The 16,445-nt window shown below is 41.9% G+C and overlaps 1 protein-coding gene and 1 long non-coding RNA gene across 4 annotated transcripts in view; both read left to right on the forward strand.

Annotated features, from left to right (window-relative positions):
* The window catches only part of LOC141350574 (NACHT, LRR and PYD domains-containing protein 1 homolog), a 131,654-nt gene that overhangs the window by 42,407 nt on the left and 72,802 nt on the right, over positions 1-16,445 (forward strand). The gene's annotated exons all lie outside the window — the stretch shown is intronic.
* LOC141350579 (uncharacterized) overlaps positions 772-16,445 on the forward strand; it is a 30,475-nt gene continuing 14,801 nt past the window's right edge. The window contains exons 1-2 of the long non-coding RNA XR_012358652.1: positions 772-821; positions 956-1,019. This is a non-coding gene — a long non-coding RNA (uncharacterized lncRNA). The remainder of the gene's footprint in view (positions 822-955; positions 1,020-16,445) is intronic.

Consider the following 16,445-nt stretch of genomic DNA (forward strand, 5'->3'; position numbering starts at 1 on the left):
ACCTTAACCCTAATTGCTCCCCAGTGCTGCAGGGATAGCAACACTTAATGACACAAAACCATCAACAAATAGAGGGGACTGTGGGGCGGTTTTCCCGGACATCATAAAGTGTCCCTCAGATTGAATTTTAAAGTTGCCTAATATTGTCTTGGGGTCCCCTACAACAGGTTTAAATGCATTCAAGGTAAAAAAAAAATTTGAGGTATTTTCTCAAAATATAAATTTACAATTTACCTAATTTCTCAGGATGTTGAGACGGTTCATTCTAAGCAGTTCAAAGATTCAGTCTACTGTTCTGATCAGCTGTCTTAGTTTGTTATCAATGGTCTTTCTGCATACAGTACATTGTGTTTCAGAAAACGAAACGCCCATTGCCATAATAACGGTACATAAATACAAACACAAATGTGACTGACTGCTTAATAAAACCCACATCTTGCTAGGTGCTTTATTATTTCTCTCAGTCTTTAGAATGACAGAAAATGAATTGATTTAAAACGTGAGTGCTTTACATCTTTTACTTTTGAAACTTTGTAACTTATGCAGAGATGACCGCTTAATGCAACGGTCTAAATTCAGAAACAAGCGAAGATGAGCTTTACCTCGTGCACGTGCACACATGGAAGGAGGGGGAGAGCTCAAGAACTTTAGGACTTCAGATTTTGAGGTCTCTGTTGCAATATAAAGCTAAACTGTTTCAGCTCAATCAGCATATGAACAGTTTCATATTGATCTCATAACCCAACTGAACTCTAACCTGTTCTTTTTAAACAGGGCCAGTCACAGTGATACGAGAGTTACCTATGGATGATTCAAGTGATGTAAGTGGAATTTCTGGTAATGTGTTTATTATAATGAGACATTGGGTGCACTGGGAATGATTTCAGAGCTTTTACATTTAAAACTATCATTTGAGTCTGTCTGTTTACCTTATGTGTCTTGTTTTGCTTAATAGGGTTTTGAGCTTAATTGGCCAGAATGGACTTTTTCGTCTGGAACTCACAAACCCTGCACAATAGGTAAGATCAAGCTTTTTCTTTTAATATATCTTTTGAGATCTCTGCTTTAATTGCTGATGAATGTTATAGTGGATAATAAATCAGCAATTGATGAGCAGCAATCAGGTTATTTTTAAATAGGTCATATTATAAGATTTTTAAAATAAATATTTGGTGTCCCCAGCAGGGTTCTAAATGAACTTTTTTGATCACCAGCCAATGTGGCTGGTACTTTTTTAAAGTTACCAGCCAATCAGAATTTCCACTAGCCAAATTTTTTCTGGGAAAAATAGGAGAAATTATAAGTGCCACTGAATGCATTTGATAATTTTATTAACATTGTTGGCATGAACAACAAACATGAAATGGGGGTTCTCCCAGCAAGGCTCTCTCCAATACGACCTGTCTTGGCAGTTTTAATTAACGTTAGGCTCTCTAAATTGTTTGTTTAGTTTTTTCTTTCGAGTAGCCTACATGCGACTATCCTGACAAAACATGACATTTTTGTGAGCAAACACAAGCTTTCTTTGTTTCTCTGTTGATATCCTCATCCCATGCGTCATTCCTCTTTTTGGCCTCCGAAGTCTGTCCCAACCACCTCTGCGTTTAATTTAATCTTTAAAATTTCCTCTTTTAGCAGGGGCGTTGCTAGACATAAAACTCTACTGCAGCACAGGCTCCCCATTTTTTTGCTGCCTTTTTTTTGAAAGCCTCCTGTGTGCAAGAAGTGTGCAACACTTCTATACAATGTCCTTTTCTTAGCCCGCTATTCTACAGTGCAACAGGTAATGCGAAAGATAAATATGTTTTTAAAAATATTTAAGTATGATCTTCATCATACCTAACATTATTAACATCTTTAGAGGCATAAATGGCATGACATGTTTGGAAATAATGACAGCAGAGAAATATTTTCTACATTATACAATGATAGCAATGATTAATAACTTATCTTTATGTTTACAATATTTTTAGAAACCACTCCTTTTATGACTGCTATACTAAAATAATCTCAGTCATAGTTACTGCTAACTTTTTATGTAGTGTCCTAGAGTTAAATATTAGTAAACTAAATATTTATTTCATATCTGGAAAAATACAGAACAGTATAGCACATACATCTGTGGATTTTCTCTGCAACAATGCAATCCTATAGACTTGACAGAGGTTTTCCTGAGATTTTTCCCTTTTGATGTTTGAGACCTGACAGGGTGAGGATGTAGTTTGTCTTAACCTCTCTTATCTTACCTCACATAAGCCAATATTATAGAGTCAAAATAAGATTATGATTATTATTTAGAAACTTACTTTTTAGTTTCGTTATGTTTTCATAAGCTAACTCAATCGCGTAGCGTCACCTGGACTTTTGAATGCGGTTGTGCGCGGATGAACGCAAAGACGCACACGGACATGAATTGGTGTGTTAAACACATACAGTAAGTGCGACTGGTCCGTCGCTTTTACAAATGTAAATTGGATAACTACATTGCATATAGATCCGTTTTTGCTATTATCTTTGTAAAGGAATACACAAGTTAACTGCTAAAACTGCTCCGTTTGTTCTCCTTCTTCCTTGTGTTTCTGGTGGACGCGCTCCATTCGTTACCATGGTGTCTCGTGCGTGTTTCACTGCAAACTGCGTGCAGCCAATGGGCAAATAAAACATCATCACGTAGCATTACGCCACAATGTTCATGATGGGAAATGTAGGAAGTACTGGGATAAATGACAGAGAACAGAGCATTATGTATCATGCATGCAATGCCTCATGCATCACCGGCCAAACTGGCTAGTAAGTTTTAATGAACACCCGCCAAAATGAATTTTAACCCGCATTTGGCAGGTTGGCAGGTGTTAATTTAGAACCCTGGTCCCCAGAGTGTATATGTGAAGTTTTAGCTCAAAATACCTCATAAAAAATTTATTACAGCACATTACATTTGCCACTTTGAAGGTGTGAACAAAAATGTGCCGTTTTTGGAAAATGCAAATAAGCTGATGAAATGCAAACACTGATCACAATAATTGTGGTGGGTTAAAATTGAAACTCAATTGTGCTGTCAATTCACTAGTTCGCCTGCGCATTCAGTCTTAATGACTATGGTAAACAAACTTGACTCGTAGTCCTCGAAGGGAGCTCTGAACTCCTAGGTACGGGTTCAGATCTATATATTAAAAAAAATATCAGCTGGGTCTGGGTCGGGTCCCAATCTATTACTTTGGGTCCCGGGTCTGTTTAACATTGTGGGTACTACCTGAGTCGATCGGACTCGGAGAACAAACAGCGCTGTATGAGTGTTGTTTTGAAAAACGTTTTCGCACAGACTCTGCTCTAAGAGCACCGAGATAATAGACCAGTTCAAATGATGTAAACAACACTGGTCCAGAAACACTTCCTGTTACAGTTTGTGACAGTTATTTTTTTATTTTACATATATTATTATCTTTAAGATGTTTGTTTAACTTCAGTTAATTCAGATATATATGTTCTGTTGGTTTATTTTATCCCAACGTTTATCTAGTGTTAAAAAACGGAAACAGGAAGTGCTTCTGGACCAGTGTTGTTTACATCTTTTGAAATGGTCTATAGCACAGAAGTAAAGCTAACGTCAGCAGCCGTGGCCCTGGACGAGCAATCGTTATTATAATCCAAATGGGCAAACAGTCTAAATTATTATGCAAGTTGATTCGAGAAACAAAAAATGCAAAACTGCGTCAACCATCACCGTGACTGCAAGTGGACTTTTGAGAATAATGAGTGGATTAAGCATTTCAATCGGCAAGAGAGGAATAACATGGATGGAACTTTCTTGGCAAGGAGGATTTTGCATCACAGTCAGGTATAAGGTAGAAGGCGATATGGGTAAGACAAAAAGTAGAATTTTCGCAACTTGTTTATTATTCATTAATAACATGTAATTAAAGAATTTTTGCGGATTGGGTCCAGTCGGGTCTGTGTCTTACCGGACGGGTTCGGGTCTAGCTTTCAAATAATAGATAGGTCCGCGTCATTTCCATGTAGTACATTTTTGACATTTCTTGGTTCTGCATGGGACCGGGTCCAACTTTCAAAATAATAGATGGGTTCAGGTCAGTTCAGTGTAGCACATTTACGGGTCTCTTCAAGTATTTTTGGACCTGTTTGGACCTCTAAACTAAACCTTCAGATAGAGCGAACCTGAGGCCGGGGCTCGAGCGGCAAGAATTGCAGCTGGAAGCAGAGGCCTAGAGGGTGCCTCATATACACTGTCAAAAATAAAGGTACGAAGCTGTCACTGGGGCAGTACCCTTTAAAAAAAGGTCCTAATATGTACCATTTAGGTACAAATATGTACCTTTAAAGGTACATTTTGGCAGTTCTAAGTACTAATATGCACTCTTTGGGTACAAAGGTGTACCTTTTTGAAAGGGTACTGTCCCATTGACAACTTTTGTACCTTTATTTCTGAGAGTGTACGCTCACAATGATAATTGACAGGCCTGAGTGTTTACCGTACTTTTCAGACTATAAGCCACACTGGAGTACATGCTGCATCATTCAAAAATGCATCATTATGACTAAATAACATATAAGTCATAGTGGACTGTACGTCGCGTTTATTTAGAAATTATTTCACAAATCCAAGCCGAAGAATAGACATTTAACCTGGAAAGGCAAGTTATTCAACTAAACAATAGGAGACAGAACAGCAGGCTGAATAGATGTCTGTATGTTAAAGTAATATTATCAGTTATTTAAATGATAAACCTGATAAACCATTGATTTTCTGTGGGATGTCCCATCTGGGCAGGATTGTTTGTAGGAACATTTTCGCTACCCCCCACTGTCTGCCTTGCTGGTGGGCATGGCCTTGATCCATTTCGAATACATGTCCACCAGCACCAAGCAATACTTTTTACCTTCAGCAGGGCTCAGTTCCAGGCCCTTGCACAGACCTTTTGAGGGGCATGTGATGAAACTGAAAAAGGGCACCCCCTCCAAATAAATAGCACATAATAATCGTCTTAAAAACTTTATTTATTTACTATTAATGATTGGAAAATTCCCTATTAATGAATTAAAAATGACATTTTATGATAGCTTGGCATTATAAGGATATCTGGCCTTCTAAGTTGGCTTTAACAATTTGCCTCCTGGGTGTTTGTCTGTATTAGGCCTATTTGTAGTCATGTGTTTGTGAACTGCTTTTGTGTACTCCCTCTTTTTAATTGTGTAATATATTAATTTTCATTTTTTCCCTCTGCTTTGCATACATAAAGTTAAATAAAAATATGTTTGAGGTTAATTCATTTATTTTTTTCATTTATTTATTTATTTAATATGGACATAACAACAGCATTGGACGCACCAGATACTTTATTTTTAGTGTTATAGCAAAACTGCTAATTTACAACACCTGTCCATGGAAGCCTACATATTTCATAAAACACAGGAAAAAAGCTATTCTTTTTGGTTTTATGAGCTAATTTTTATTATTTGGTTTATGTATGTCATTGAGAAGAGGGGAAATATGAGATTTAAGATGAAAAAATATAGTAAAATACTGTTCTATTAGCAATACCATTAGCATATCCAACATTTATCTGCCTACCTGGCAAAAACTGTGCTGAGGACCAGGAATGTTGGTCTCTTGAAGGTGCACTTAGGTTGGTTGTTCTCTCTCGTGAACTACACTTTCCTTAAAATAAGCCAGCAATGAAAATATCAAGTCTAGTCATTCAAGGCTAACTTTTTGGTGATTTGGAGCACTGTAGCCCCTGACAGAAAATGTTAGAAGCGCAAGCAGAAAATTTTGAGCACACCTTCAATCAGCCTGCAATTATTCACATTTTCCCAAAATAACTGCATTACTGAAAAATACTAAACAGACTTAACTTTGTGCAGTTGATTTCACAATAAAAAGTTATGAACTTAACTTTGTGCAGTTGATTTCACAATAAAAAGTTATGAACTTAACTTTGTGCAGTTGATTTCACAATAAAAAGTTATGAACTAAAGAATCATACAGCCCTCTTGGCTAATTCTAGGCATAATACATACATATCCAGATAGCATATTGTAATGAGATGAGTGGCAGGGCAATATACATACTTGTATCCTTTACAAAGTTTCTCATCTTCTATGATATCCAGTTTTCCTTAACTGTGCGTTTCTAATCTGTAATGTTTTTGGTGTTAATGTAAGCTAGAAGTTTTCTCTTTCTCTCATCTCTGCAATGTTTAATTTTAAACCCGCGCGTGCACATCTTCTCGCGGTTCACGCGGGCTGCGTAGACCCATCGGTAAACGATTGAGACGGGTCATGCAAATAAGCGGTAATACCCGATCCTGCATTCCGTATTGTTGTCACGGGTGCCCTGCACATGCGTGAACAGCAGTGAAAACTGCTCGCGCTGTGTCAAAAACTCATTTTGGTCAGTTTGGAGCCCTTGGTGCCTCCCTGATTAATTCAATTCAATTCAATTTTATTTATATAGCGCTTTTTACAATTCGGTAATTGTATCAAAGCAGCTTTACATAATAGATGCAGTGAAGAGCACAGAAAATCGACAGATAGCACAACATAATAAACGATAGCACAAGCAGTTAAATTTGCTACGGCTATAAATCAACATTATAAGCAAACGTATTACTAATGTAACGTATAGAATTTAAGCCCAAAAAGGCTGCCTCCCCGGGTTGAAAAACCCCCTAGGAGAAAAAAAACCCCGGAATTTTAGCCGGGGAAGTAAAAAAAGTCATAGGAGGAAAAAACCCTTGGGAGTTATATATATATATATACACATTGAAACGGAAGGAGATTAAGCGGAGATTAAGCGGAGATTAAGCGGGTTCTGCCGGTGGTCTTTGGTCAGGCATCAGCTGGACATCACGTTGAAGAACAGCTAGTAGATCAGTGGTGTGCCGACTTTCACATGTACCGGAACTGGATCTGTTTGTCTCGTCCTCAGGATCAAGGACGAGACAGGGAGAGAGAAACAAAATCTTATTAGCGTAGTGCCGTTCACATAGAAAACAAGTGTCACACAGTAATGTGGTTTTAGTCAGCTCGGTTCTGGACAGGCTAACTATTGCTGGTTAAGTGTATTACATATAGTTGATGCTTTTAGAAACGGAAACAGAACTCGTTTGACTAAGGCCAGAGGCCCCACTGCTGTCGTTAATACTAACGTACAGTGGCAAACGGTTCTGTATGACATACTATTTTAAGGTCATGGAAAAAGGCCAAAATTGCAAGCCGGCCATATTTGGCAGTTAAGACTCAATCAAAAACCAATTCAAAGTTTCAGCATATTACTAAAGAGTATTAATGAGATTTACCATGCTTTGGAGTGTTGACGAAAAAAAAGGTTTTAATTTATTCATTAATTTATTACAGAATAAATACAGAATTTAGAGTATTGGTCAGATTTCTAGAGAGTATAGCATTTCCTTCCGATGACGGATGAAGGCCATCTCTCTTTAGCAGGTCAGGTCTCCCCCTGAAGTGTTTCCAATTATCTATAAACCCTACGTTATGCTGAGGGCACCATTTTGACATCCAGTGGTGAAGAGACACTAATCTGCTATAAGTTTCATCACCCCGGTAGGCGGGGAGGGGACCAGAGCAAATTACATTATCTGACATTGTTTTTGCAATTTCACACACCTCTTTAATAGTATCTTTGGTGATCTCTGACTGGCGGAGTCTGGTGTCATTTGCGCCGGCATGAATAACAATTTTAGAAAACGTACGCTTAGCATTAGCCAGCACTTTAAGTTTTGATCTAATGTCTGAAGACCTGGCTCCCGGTATACAGTCAACTATGGTGGCTGGTGCCTCAATATTCACGTTCTTAAGTATCGAGTCTCCAATAACAAGGGCACCTTTAACAGATGTCTCAGCCGGTGTATTGTTTAGAATGTCGAATCTGTTAGAAATTACTAGGGGGGACTTCGATGGGCATCGAATATGACTACGCCGCCTGACAGTCACCCAGTTAGTCGGCCGTGTTAACTCCGTTGCCGGAACCGAGGTATGTGTACGACGCGTTACCGTAGGCGCACCCGAAACAGTGTTTGAACCATTAACATTAGCATTAGCGGTCTTACTGTCCTCAACGAGCGTTCGGATGTGTGCTTCTAGTTCTGCAACCTTCTCCGTCAGCCTTACTACTTCAATACACTTAACACATGTAAACCCCTCTGTGCTGACGGAGGAAGCTAAACTGTACATGTGGCAAGCAGTGCAGGTTACAATGACAAGCGGAGTCTTACCGTTTTCATTTTGGGCGATGGCGTCTCTGTTCGCCTGAACGCGGTCCGTGAAGCTGCATCGAGACCGGTGCTCGCTCGCTGGCTGCCTCGGTCGTCTCCGGGTGTCTGGAGCCAGGGTGATGTGAGGCACGCTGTACCGACTGTTGCGAATGCCGGGCCACAACTCCTCCACAGCTTCCCGCTCTGGTGAGGAAAGGTCTGAAAAGCATACATCGGATGAGTCCGCCATTAGACCGAAAAGGAAGGCAGATTTACAGTAAACAAACATTGAGGAAACGGTAAACAAACTTCAGCCGGCACGTTTGTTGACGCTAGCGGGCTATATGCTAACACTAAGTGTTTACCAGTGATAAATCGATTTAGTTATAAATACTGTTGAATAATCGTCACGCTAGAGTATTCCTAAGATGAACTAGTAAGTTATATTATATAGATAGTAACAAGATAGTAAGAAAATAGGATTTGGATGAGGAGCTCCGATAACAGCGTTGCCACTCTCTTGCGTCTCTCTCTTGCGTCTCTCTCTTGCGTCTCTCTCTTGCGTCTGATTACCCTCTCTCCCAATCTCTGTCTAAACCGGCCCTGCTCAAATTTATAAAACATGTGCCGTTATAGACATACTAGTGTTTCTTTTGTAATGAGACGGCATTGTACTCAAACAACAAGATATTTATTGTGGAACTTCAGCTCGTCGCAATCAGGCGGCGGAGTTAAGAGGTTTGACTGACAGTTTGAGCGGATCCAAAAAGATTTTGTTTTTAATTTGATAAATATATTTGTAAAACAGTCAGACATACGTAAAGGGTTACCAATAGCATTGATTTATTAAAGAAAATAAAAAAATCTAATCAAATTTCTTTAGAAAAAAAAGGACACTTTGGAGTGTAAGGACAAAAAGGGCATGTGTTCTGCACAGGTTGAGCCCTATCTGTGCACATGCCTGCTCACTTCAATTTAATCAATCATTACATGTGAGAAAGGCCCTGAGTGTGGAGGGTGTACCAAAGGCTGTTCTTTTGTGCATCTGCCCATTCTGTAGGTCTGGCAGGTCACACACTGCTGACAGTGTTTTTCAGCAACTGGAGTGAAACCTTTAACAAACCAAAAAGTGTTAGTGCATTCAGCATTACCCCTTTTGACACGTAATCCAAGCCATGTGTCAAAACAGTATACGCCTGAAAGAAATGTTTAGGGAGACATGGTTTGCCATTTGGGGCCCATCCAGATACCGTTGTTCAAATGAGAATCATTTGCCAGCCACAGTTTTCTCTCCTGTGCATCTGAAAAAGACTGCATGTCAGAGAATGAAAGATGAGATGTGTTGTTAGAAGTTTCATGTGAGAGTAGGGTAGTGGGAGGCAGGAAGTTGTGGTTGAAGAGCTGCAGCTTATGCTGCAGCGCCCAAAATGTATCTGGCTGCACCACTCTCTCTATTAAGCCAATCTCCCCTGGAGTTCTAGTCGAGCGCAGGGTGCGGTTTTTAAATCACAGAAAGCTTGCTCAGCTTCCTCTGTCCATTTAATGTGAGTATTTGACTTCAGGTCTTTGCCATAAATTAGTTCTAAATTAGTTGCCATAAATTAGTTCAAGTTTGCTTCCATTTCTGTGTAACATGGGATGAAGCAGTGACAGTAAGATGTCATCCCTAAAAATGACATCATATGTTTCTTTGTGTTGGGCTTGGGTATCTGTTTTATGGCCAGGATTCTTTTTCAGACAGATATTTGGTTCTGCCTTCCATGTTGTGACCCAGGAAATGCACTGAGCGCTGTGCTAGTTGGACCTTACTGGGGTTAACTTTGTGGCCCTCAGCTGCCAGGTGATATAGCAGTCGAATGATGTGTTTTAGACACAGGTAGGCATAGCAAAAGGTCATCAACATACTGCAATAATGCGACCCCTTTAGGCAGTTGGAAATTTTCCAATGGTGCCTTAAGGGCAGCCTTGTATATTGTTGGTGTTCAGAATAACCCTGACAAAGGCATGTAAAAGTGTATGGTCTGCAATCAAATGAAAAAGCGAACCAAAACTGACTGTCCTTGTGGATAGGTATGCTGAAGAAAGCATTGGAGATGTCAATGACTGTATACCACTCAGAATCAGAGGGAATTTGAGACAAAATGGTATAAGGGTTGGGCACTTCAGGTGCCCTGGGCTGTACAGCTGCAAAAACTGCCTGCAGGTCTTGGAAAAACCTCCACTCTGAGTGAGTTGTCCCTTGTCTCTTATTTTCTTTACTAGGAACAGAGGTGTGCTCACGGGTGAATCAGGACAACTAACAATTATCCCTTTAGTCAAAAATTCTTTAAATATGGGCCTAATGCCCTCAATTGCTTCCTGTTTTAGGAGGCACTGCTGTTTAACTGGTCTGTATGAGCTCTTAGGGGTTATCACAACAGGTTCACAGTTTCTAATTAACCCTACATCATGGGTCTTCAACCGGTGGTCCCCGGCCCCCAGGGGGTCCGTGGCGGAACAGCAGGGGGTCCGCCAATTAATACGTGGCTAATCATAAAATATTAATTTAAAGGGGACATTGCACAAGACTTTTTTAAGATATTAAATAAATCGTTGATGTCCCCAGAGTGACGTTTTAGCTCAAAATACTATATAGGTAATTTATTTTGGCATGTTAAAATTGGCACTTTATGGGTCTGAGCAAAAATGCACCGTTTTTGTGTGTATCCCTTTAAATCCAAATGAGCTGCTCAGGTGGGCGGAGTCTCAAGCGCTCGCCCTGTAGACAAGAGAGGGAGATTTTATCACAAAAGAAGTTAGTAAGTTATGTTCAGCATTATATATTTGAACAAGTTAAAAAAAGTCAATTATCTGTTTTATGCATACTACATGTTAATCAGCAGATGGGGAACATTGTGGAATAAAAATGAAGACTTTAAGGTCTCATGCTGCCAGTGTTTTAAACAGGCACAATGATTTTCAGCATTTTACAAATAAAATCCACTTCCACAAACACTCAGAAGTTTACTTTTTTTACCAAACCACAAAAGCACATTTAAATGATCTGTAATAAAACAACACGTTTAAAGACACACTATGCAGTTATTTTACCTTAATATAACAGCTTCAAAGTTATTTCGGTGGTAAACAAAGTCATAGTAAGGCGAATCATCCTCCTGTTGAGGCTCGGGGAGGACGCCGCTACCAAAACCAGCAATGCAAGCTTGAGAGAACCGCCCCTGACAAATCTCGCGAGAATCACGACTTGCTTTACGGCAACAGCGTCACACACGTTAGGCTTGTTCGACTTCGTGTGGCGCTGCAAGAACCGACCGCCGGATGACGTCAAAGTACCACGAGAATGATCCGAGACGGCACTTTGACGTCATCCGGCTGTCAGTTCTTGCAGCGCTGCATGAAGTCGATCAAGCCTATAACAACAACTGCACGCACGTATTTGAGCCGTGAGGCTAAACGATTTAAAAGTTAAGAAAGTGCGTTCGGAAGTGAGTAGGAAAAGGAAAAGAGAATCTGACCGCGTTAGGAACTGGACAAGAGTCCCACTCGGTTTTTACACGTTGGCGTGAGCTAAAAGACAGCACTGGAGGGATGCTGATCTGGCGATCTTGTTGATGGACTAGTAAGTAAATCTCTCATTTGTAAACTTGTTTGCGGTCTATGTTGTATGTTGTTGCGCTTGCTTGTAGTATGTCATGCGATTATCATGACAACAGTTGTCAATATCTCACATAATTATCAGGACATAAATAAGCCTAGAGGTTGTAAATGGTGTAAACATGCACAATTTGCAAACTATTATGATAAATAGCAATAATCATGTATAGTGACATTATAGCGAACAATGTTATGAAATAATGCAACGTACACAATTAACTTTGTCATGGCATTTTGTAATGTTTACTTGTGATTTAGCTGCAATCATCTTAAAACATTATAAGCTACACTCTAAAAACAAACGGTGCTATATAGCACCAAAAGTGGTTCTTTGCTCGTAATCATAGAAGAACCGCCTCCAGTGCCATATAGCACCGGTGAAGCACCTGTGCAGAACCACATAGTGCCACGCAGAACCAAATGTGGTGCTATAGTGGTGCTATATGGCCCCTATATGGTTCTACACAGGTGCTTCACCGGTGCTATATGGCACTAAAAACGGTTCTTCTATGGTTACGATTCAAATCAACAGTTTTGGTGCTATATAGCACCTTTTGTTTTTTTAGAGTGTAGCAAACGCGGTACTTTATTAATATATGCACTCTACACTTGAAATAAACTTCTTATTATCCTATTACCATCATCTGTAGTTTAGTAGACTATGCAGTAGCCTAATATTTGTATGAAATTGTGAAACATTACCTGGTAATTATCTTTGGAGTACTAGAGTGGGAAATTACGGCAGTTGCAAGTATTCTCCAGCGACTCTAGGGGTCGCTGTTTGACAAAAACGCTGAAATGCATAGAGCGGCTTTAATGCTTAAACTTTAGATAAACAGATCAAATAACATGTTTAAGTTTATTGTGTACACATATTGAACACATTCTGACATTCACGTTTCTGTCAGTCTCTCACTCTCTATCTTGTAACTCCTCGTATTCATTTGAAACTTCAGAGAAACATTAAACAACATTGTCATGACTGCTGGGTGATCGATGGCTGTGTGATCTGTGTGTGTGTGTGTGTTGTTTACCTGTGGTGCCGGTTCCTCGTGTGTTCACTAACTCCGCCCCCTTGTTTCAGTAGATTGTTCACCGGTGGTGTCTCGTTTACCTTTCCCTTTATATTGAACGTAGTCCTGTCCTTCGTGCGCGCTCATTGTTTTATCACAGTCCTGCTGCCCTGCCTTGTCTTGTCAGTCGTTCTCGGTCTTCTCCTCTGTTACCCCAGGTTTGGTTTCGGCGTTCGGGGACCCGTCTTCACCCGGACCGCTCGCTTGTGGAGTATTGGATTATATTGACTTTGTTTGTCTTTTGATACAGCTGGTTCGCTTCGTTTCTAGGCGGTATACCAGCTGTCTCCCTCTCTCTCCGGTTTGCATCATCACCCGTGAGTGGAGTACACCCATTTCACCTTTGTGGATTATATTGACTCTAACGACTGTTGTTTCTCGGAACCGCTGGTTCGCTTTGTTTTTAGGCTGTGACCAGTGGTTTCCGAGAGGTCCTTCTACATTTGGATTACACAGTGGATTACCCGTCTGAGAACTTGGACTTACCTCTTCCATCTCCGCCTGTCATCCACCTTCAGGGCGGCGTGTTTCATCCCTCTGTTGAGTGTGGTGAGAGTGCTGGCGTTCTCGACGGAGCGCGTGGGTGGCTCTCTCTCTTTCCTTGGATCTGTACTGGATTATTGTTTAGCGCCGACTCACTCTCTCCTACTGTGGGAGTGCTTCATTCCCACAGTAGTGTTTCCACCAGAGTGAGTCAACGTGTGTACGCCGTGTGTGGATCTACCAGTGACTTTGCTCTCCTGTTCTCTAATTTTCTAAATAAACTATTTGACTTGCACTTGACTCTGAGTCCGATTTTCCTGACAGATGAGCGCGCCAGAAATGGAGTCAGCAAGTTTAGAAAGTCTGGAGGTGCAGACCGCCCTTCACCAGCAGGGGGCGGCCATCGACCAACATTCGTCGTTATTGTCTGCTGCTGCCAGAGATTTCAGCATCCTGTCTGGGCAACTGAAAAAGCTCAGCGATCGCTTGGACCAAGTGACTCCTCACCATGAAGCCTCAACCTCATCCGGAGGAGCCGCTTCATTTGAACGGGAGCCACACACGGCTACACCCCCCACCTACAATGGGGATCCCAACACCTGCAGATCCTTTTTACAGCAGTGCTCTCTTGTCTTCGCGCTCCAGCCCCGTCGATTTTCTTCATCCACTTCCAAGGTGGCCTATGTCCTGACATTACTTACGGGAAGGGCGAGAGACTGGGGTATGGCCGCTTGGGGGGCTAAAGCTCCTTTTACTTTTTCATTTGAGGCTCTCGAGGAGGAGATGTTAAAATTGTTTGACCGCTCACTCAAGGGAGAGATGGCAGCGGCTGAGTTGGTGAGGTTGCGGCAACATAATGACTCTGTGACAGATTTTGCCATACGATTTAAGACGCTCGCTATATGCTGCAATTGGAATGACGCGGCATTAAGAGCACAGTTCCTCGAGGGTCTCACGCCAGGTATTCAGGACGAGATTGCACTGAGGGAGCCACCCACGTCCCTGGAAGCTGCCATCGATCTGGCTCTGAGGGTCGAGTCTCGCCATCGGCAGAGAGATCTGCGTCGCTCATTTCGCCAGCTGATGTCGGAACCAGGGGAGATCGCTTCAGAGACGCCCTCCGAGGAACCTATGCAGCTGGGCAAGTTCCGGATTTCTGCTGGAGAGAGAAATCGTCGGCTGTCTAATGGCCTCTGTTTGTATTGTGGCAAGCCGGGGCATCAGGCGGCCACCTGTCCGGTAAAAGCTCACGCCCGCCGATGAACTTGGGAGTCTCGGTGGGCGCATCGTCATTTAAATCTCCCGTAAGCAGCACCACTCTACCTGTCATTATTAACTCTTTTCCGTCACAGGCGTTGCTGGATTCCGGTGCGGAGGCGTGTCTTTTGGATGCTGGGTTGGCCAAGTCCTGGGGTATTCCATTCATCCCTCTCTCCTCTCCTTTGTCTGCCTGGACATTGAAGGGCCAGCATATGGCTGTGCTCACGCACCGCACACCCCCTGTGAGTTTGTTTGTTTCTGGCAATCATCGTGAGGAGATTGAATTTTACATCTTAGAGGATTCACAATCGCCAGTCATTTTAGGTCATGACTGGCTATCCAAACATAATCCTCACGTTGATTGGCAGAACAATGTTGTGTTATCTTGGAAGTCGTCGTGTTATGTTTCTTGTCTTGGTCCTGCTCCCTCTCTTGTCTCTTGTTCTGTCCCGCAGGTTCCGGCTATCGATCTCTCAGGGGTTCCGGCGGAGTACTCGGATCTGTATCAGGTTTTCAGTAAGTCCCGGGCTACTTCTCTGCCTCCTCATCGGTCGTATGATTGCGAGATCAAACTTCTTCCCAACACTTCTCCGCCTAAGGGTCGTATATTTTCCCTATCTAAACCAGAAAGAGAGGCTATGGATAAATACATTAATGACGCTCTTAAAGCCGGTCTCATTCGCCGCTCCTCGTCTCCAGCTGGTGCTGGATTTTTCTTTGTAAAGAAGAAAGACGGGTCTCTTCGTCCGTGCATTGATTATCGAGGCCTGAATGACATTACTGTTAAGAATAAGTACCCCTTGCCATTAATGTCATCAGCATTCGAGTTATTACAGGGAGCGCGCGTATTTACCAAGCTAGATCTGCGCAACGCTTATCACTTGGTACGTATTAGAGAGGGCGATGAGTGGAAGACAGCCTTTAACACACCCTCAGGACACTGGGAATATTCCGTTCTGCCGTTCGGTCTTTGTAACGCTCCGGCTGTCTTCCAGACCATGGTCAATGAAGTGCTGGGTGACATGATTAACAGATTTGTCTTTGTGTATCTCGATGACATTCTCATCTTTTCTCCCTCCATGCAGATACACACTCAGCACGTTCGCATGGTTTTACAACGGCTATTAGAGAATCAGCTATTTGTTAAGGCGGAGAAGTGCGAGTTCCACAGAAAGTCGGTTTCGTTTCTGGGTTTTGTCATTGCCGAGGGAGAAATTCGTCCCGATCCCGCTAAGGTTAAGACGGTTGCCGATTGGCCAGTACCCGACACTCGGAAGGAGCTTCAGCGATTTCTGGGGTTCGCCAATTTTTATCGGCGTTTCATCAGAAATTTTGGTCAGATCGCTAAGCCTCTCACTGCTCTCACTTCACCTAATGTATGTTTCCGTTGGAATAGAGAGACTCAGGAGGCCTTTGATGTGTTAAAATCCCGGTTCATCTCTGCGCCTGTCCTCTCTATTCCCGATCCGGCTAAACAATTTATAGTGGAAGTGGATGCATCTGATGTTGGGGTAGGCGCCGTTTTATCACAGCGATCGTCTATTGATGGGAAAGTACATCCGTGTGCTTTTTTCTCTCACCGGTTAAACCCAGCCGAACGTAATTACGACATAGGGAATCGGGAGCTGTTGGCGGTTAGACTCGCTTTGGGTGAATGGCGTCACTGGTTGGAGGGAACCTCGGAGCCCTTTCTGGTCTGGACGGATCATAAAAATCTTGAATATATCCGTTCGGCCAGAAG

The sequence above is a fragment of the Misgurnus anguillicaudatus genome, chromosome 2 (assembly GCF_027580225.2).
Source record: "Misgurnus anguillicaudatus chromosome 2, ASM2758022v2, whole genome shotgun sequence".
NCBI lineage: Eukaryota > Metazoa > Chordata > Actinopteri > Cypriniformes > Cobitidae > Misgurnus > Misgurnus anguillicaudatus.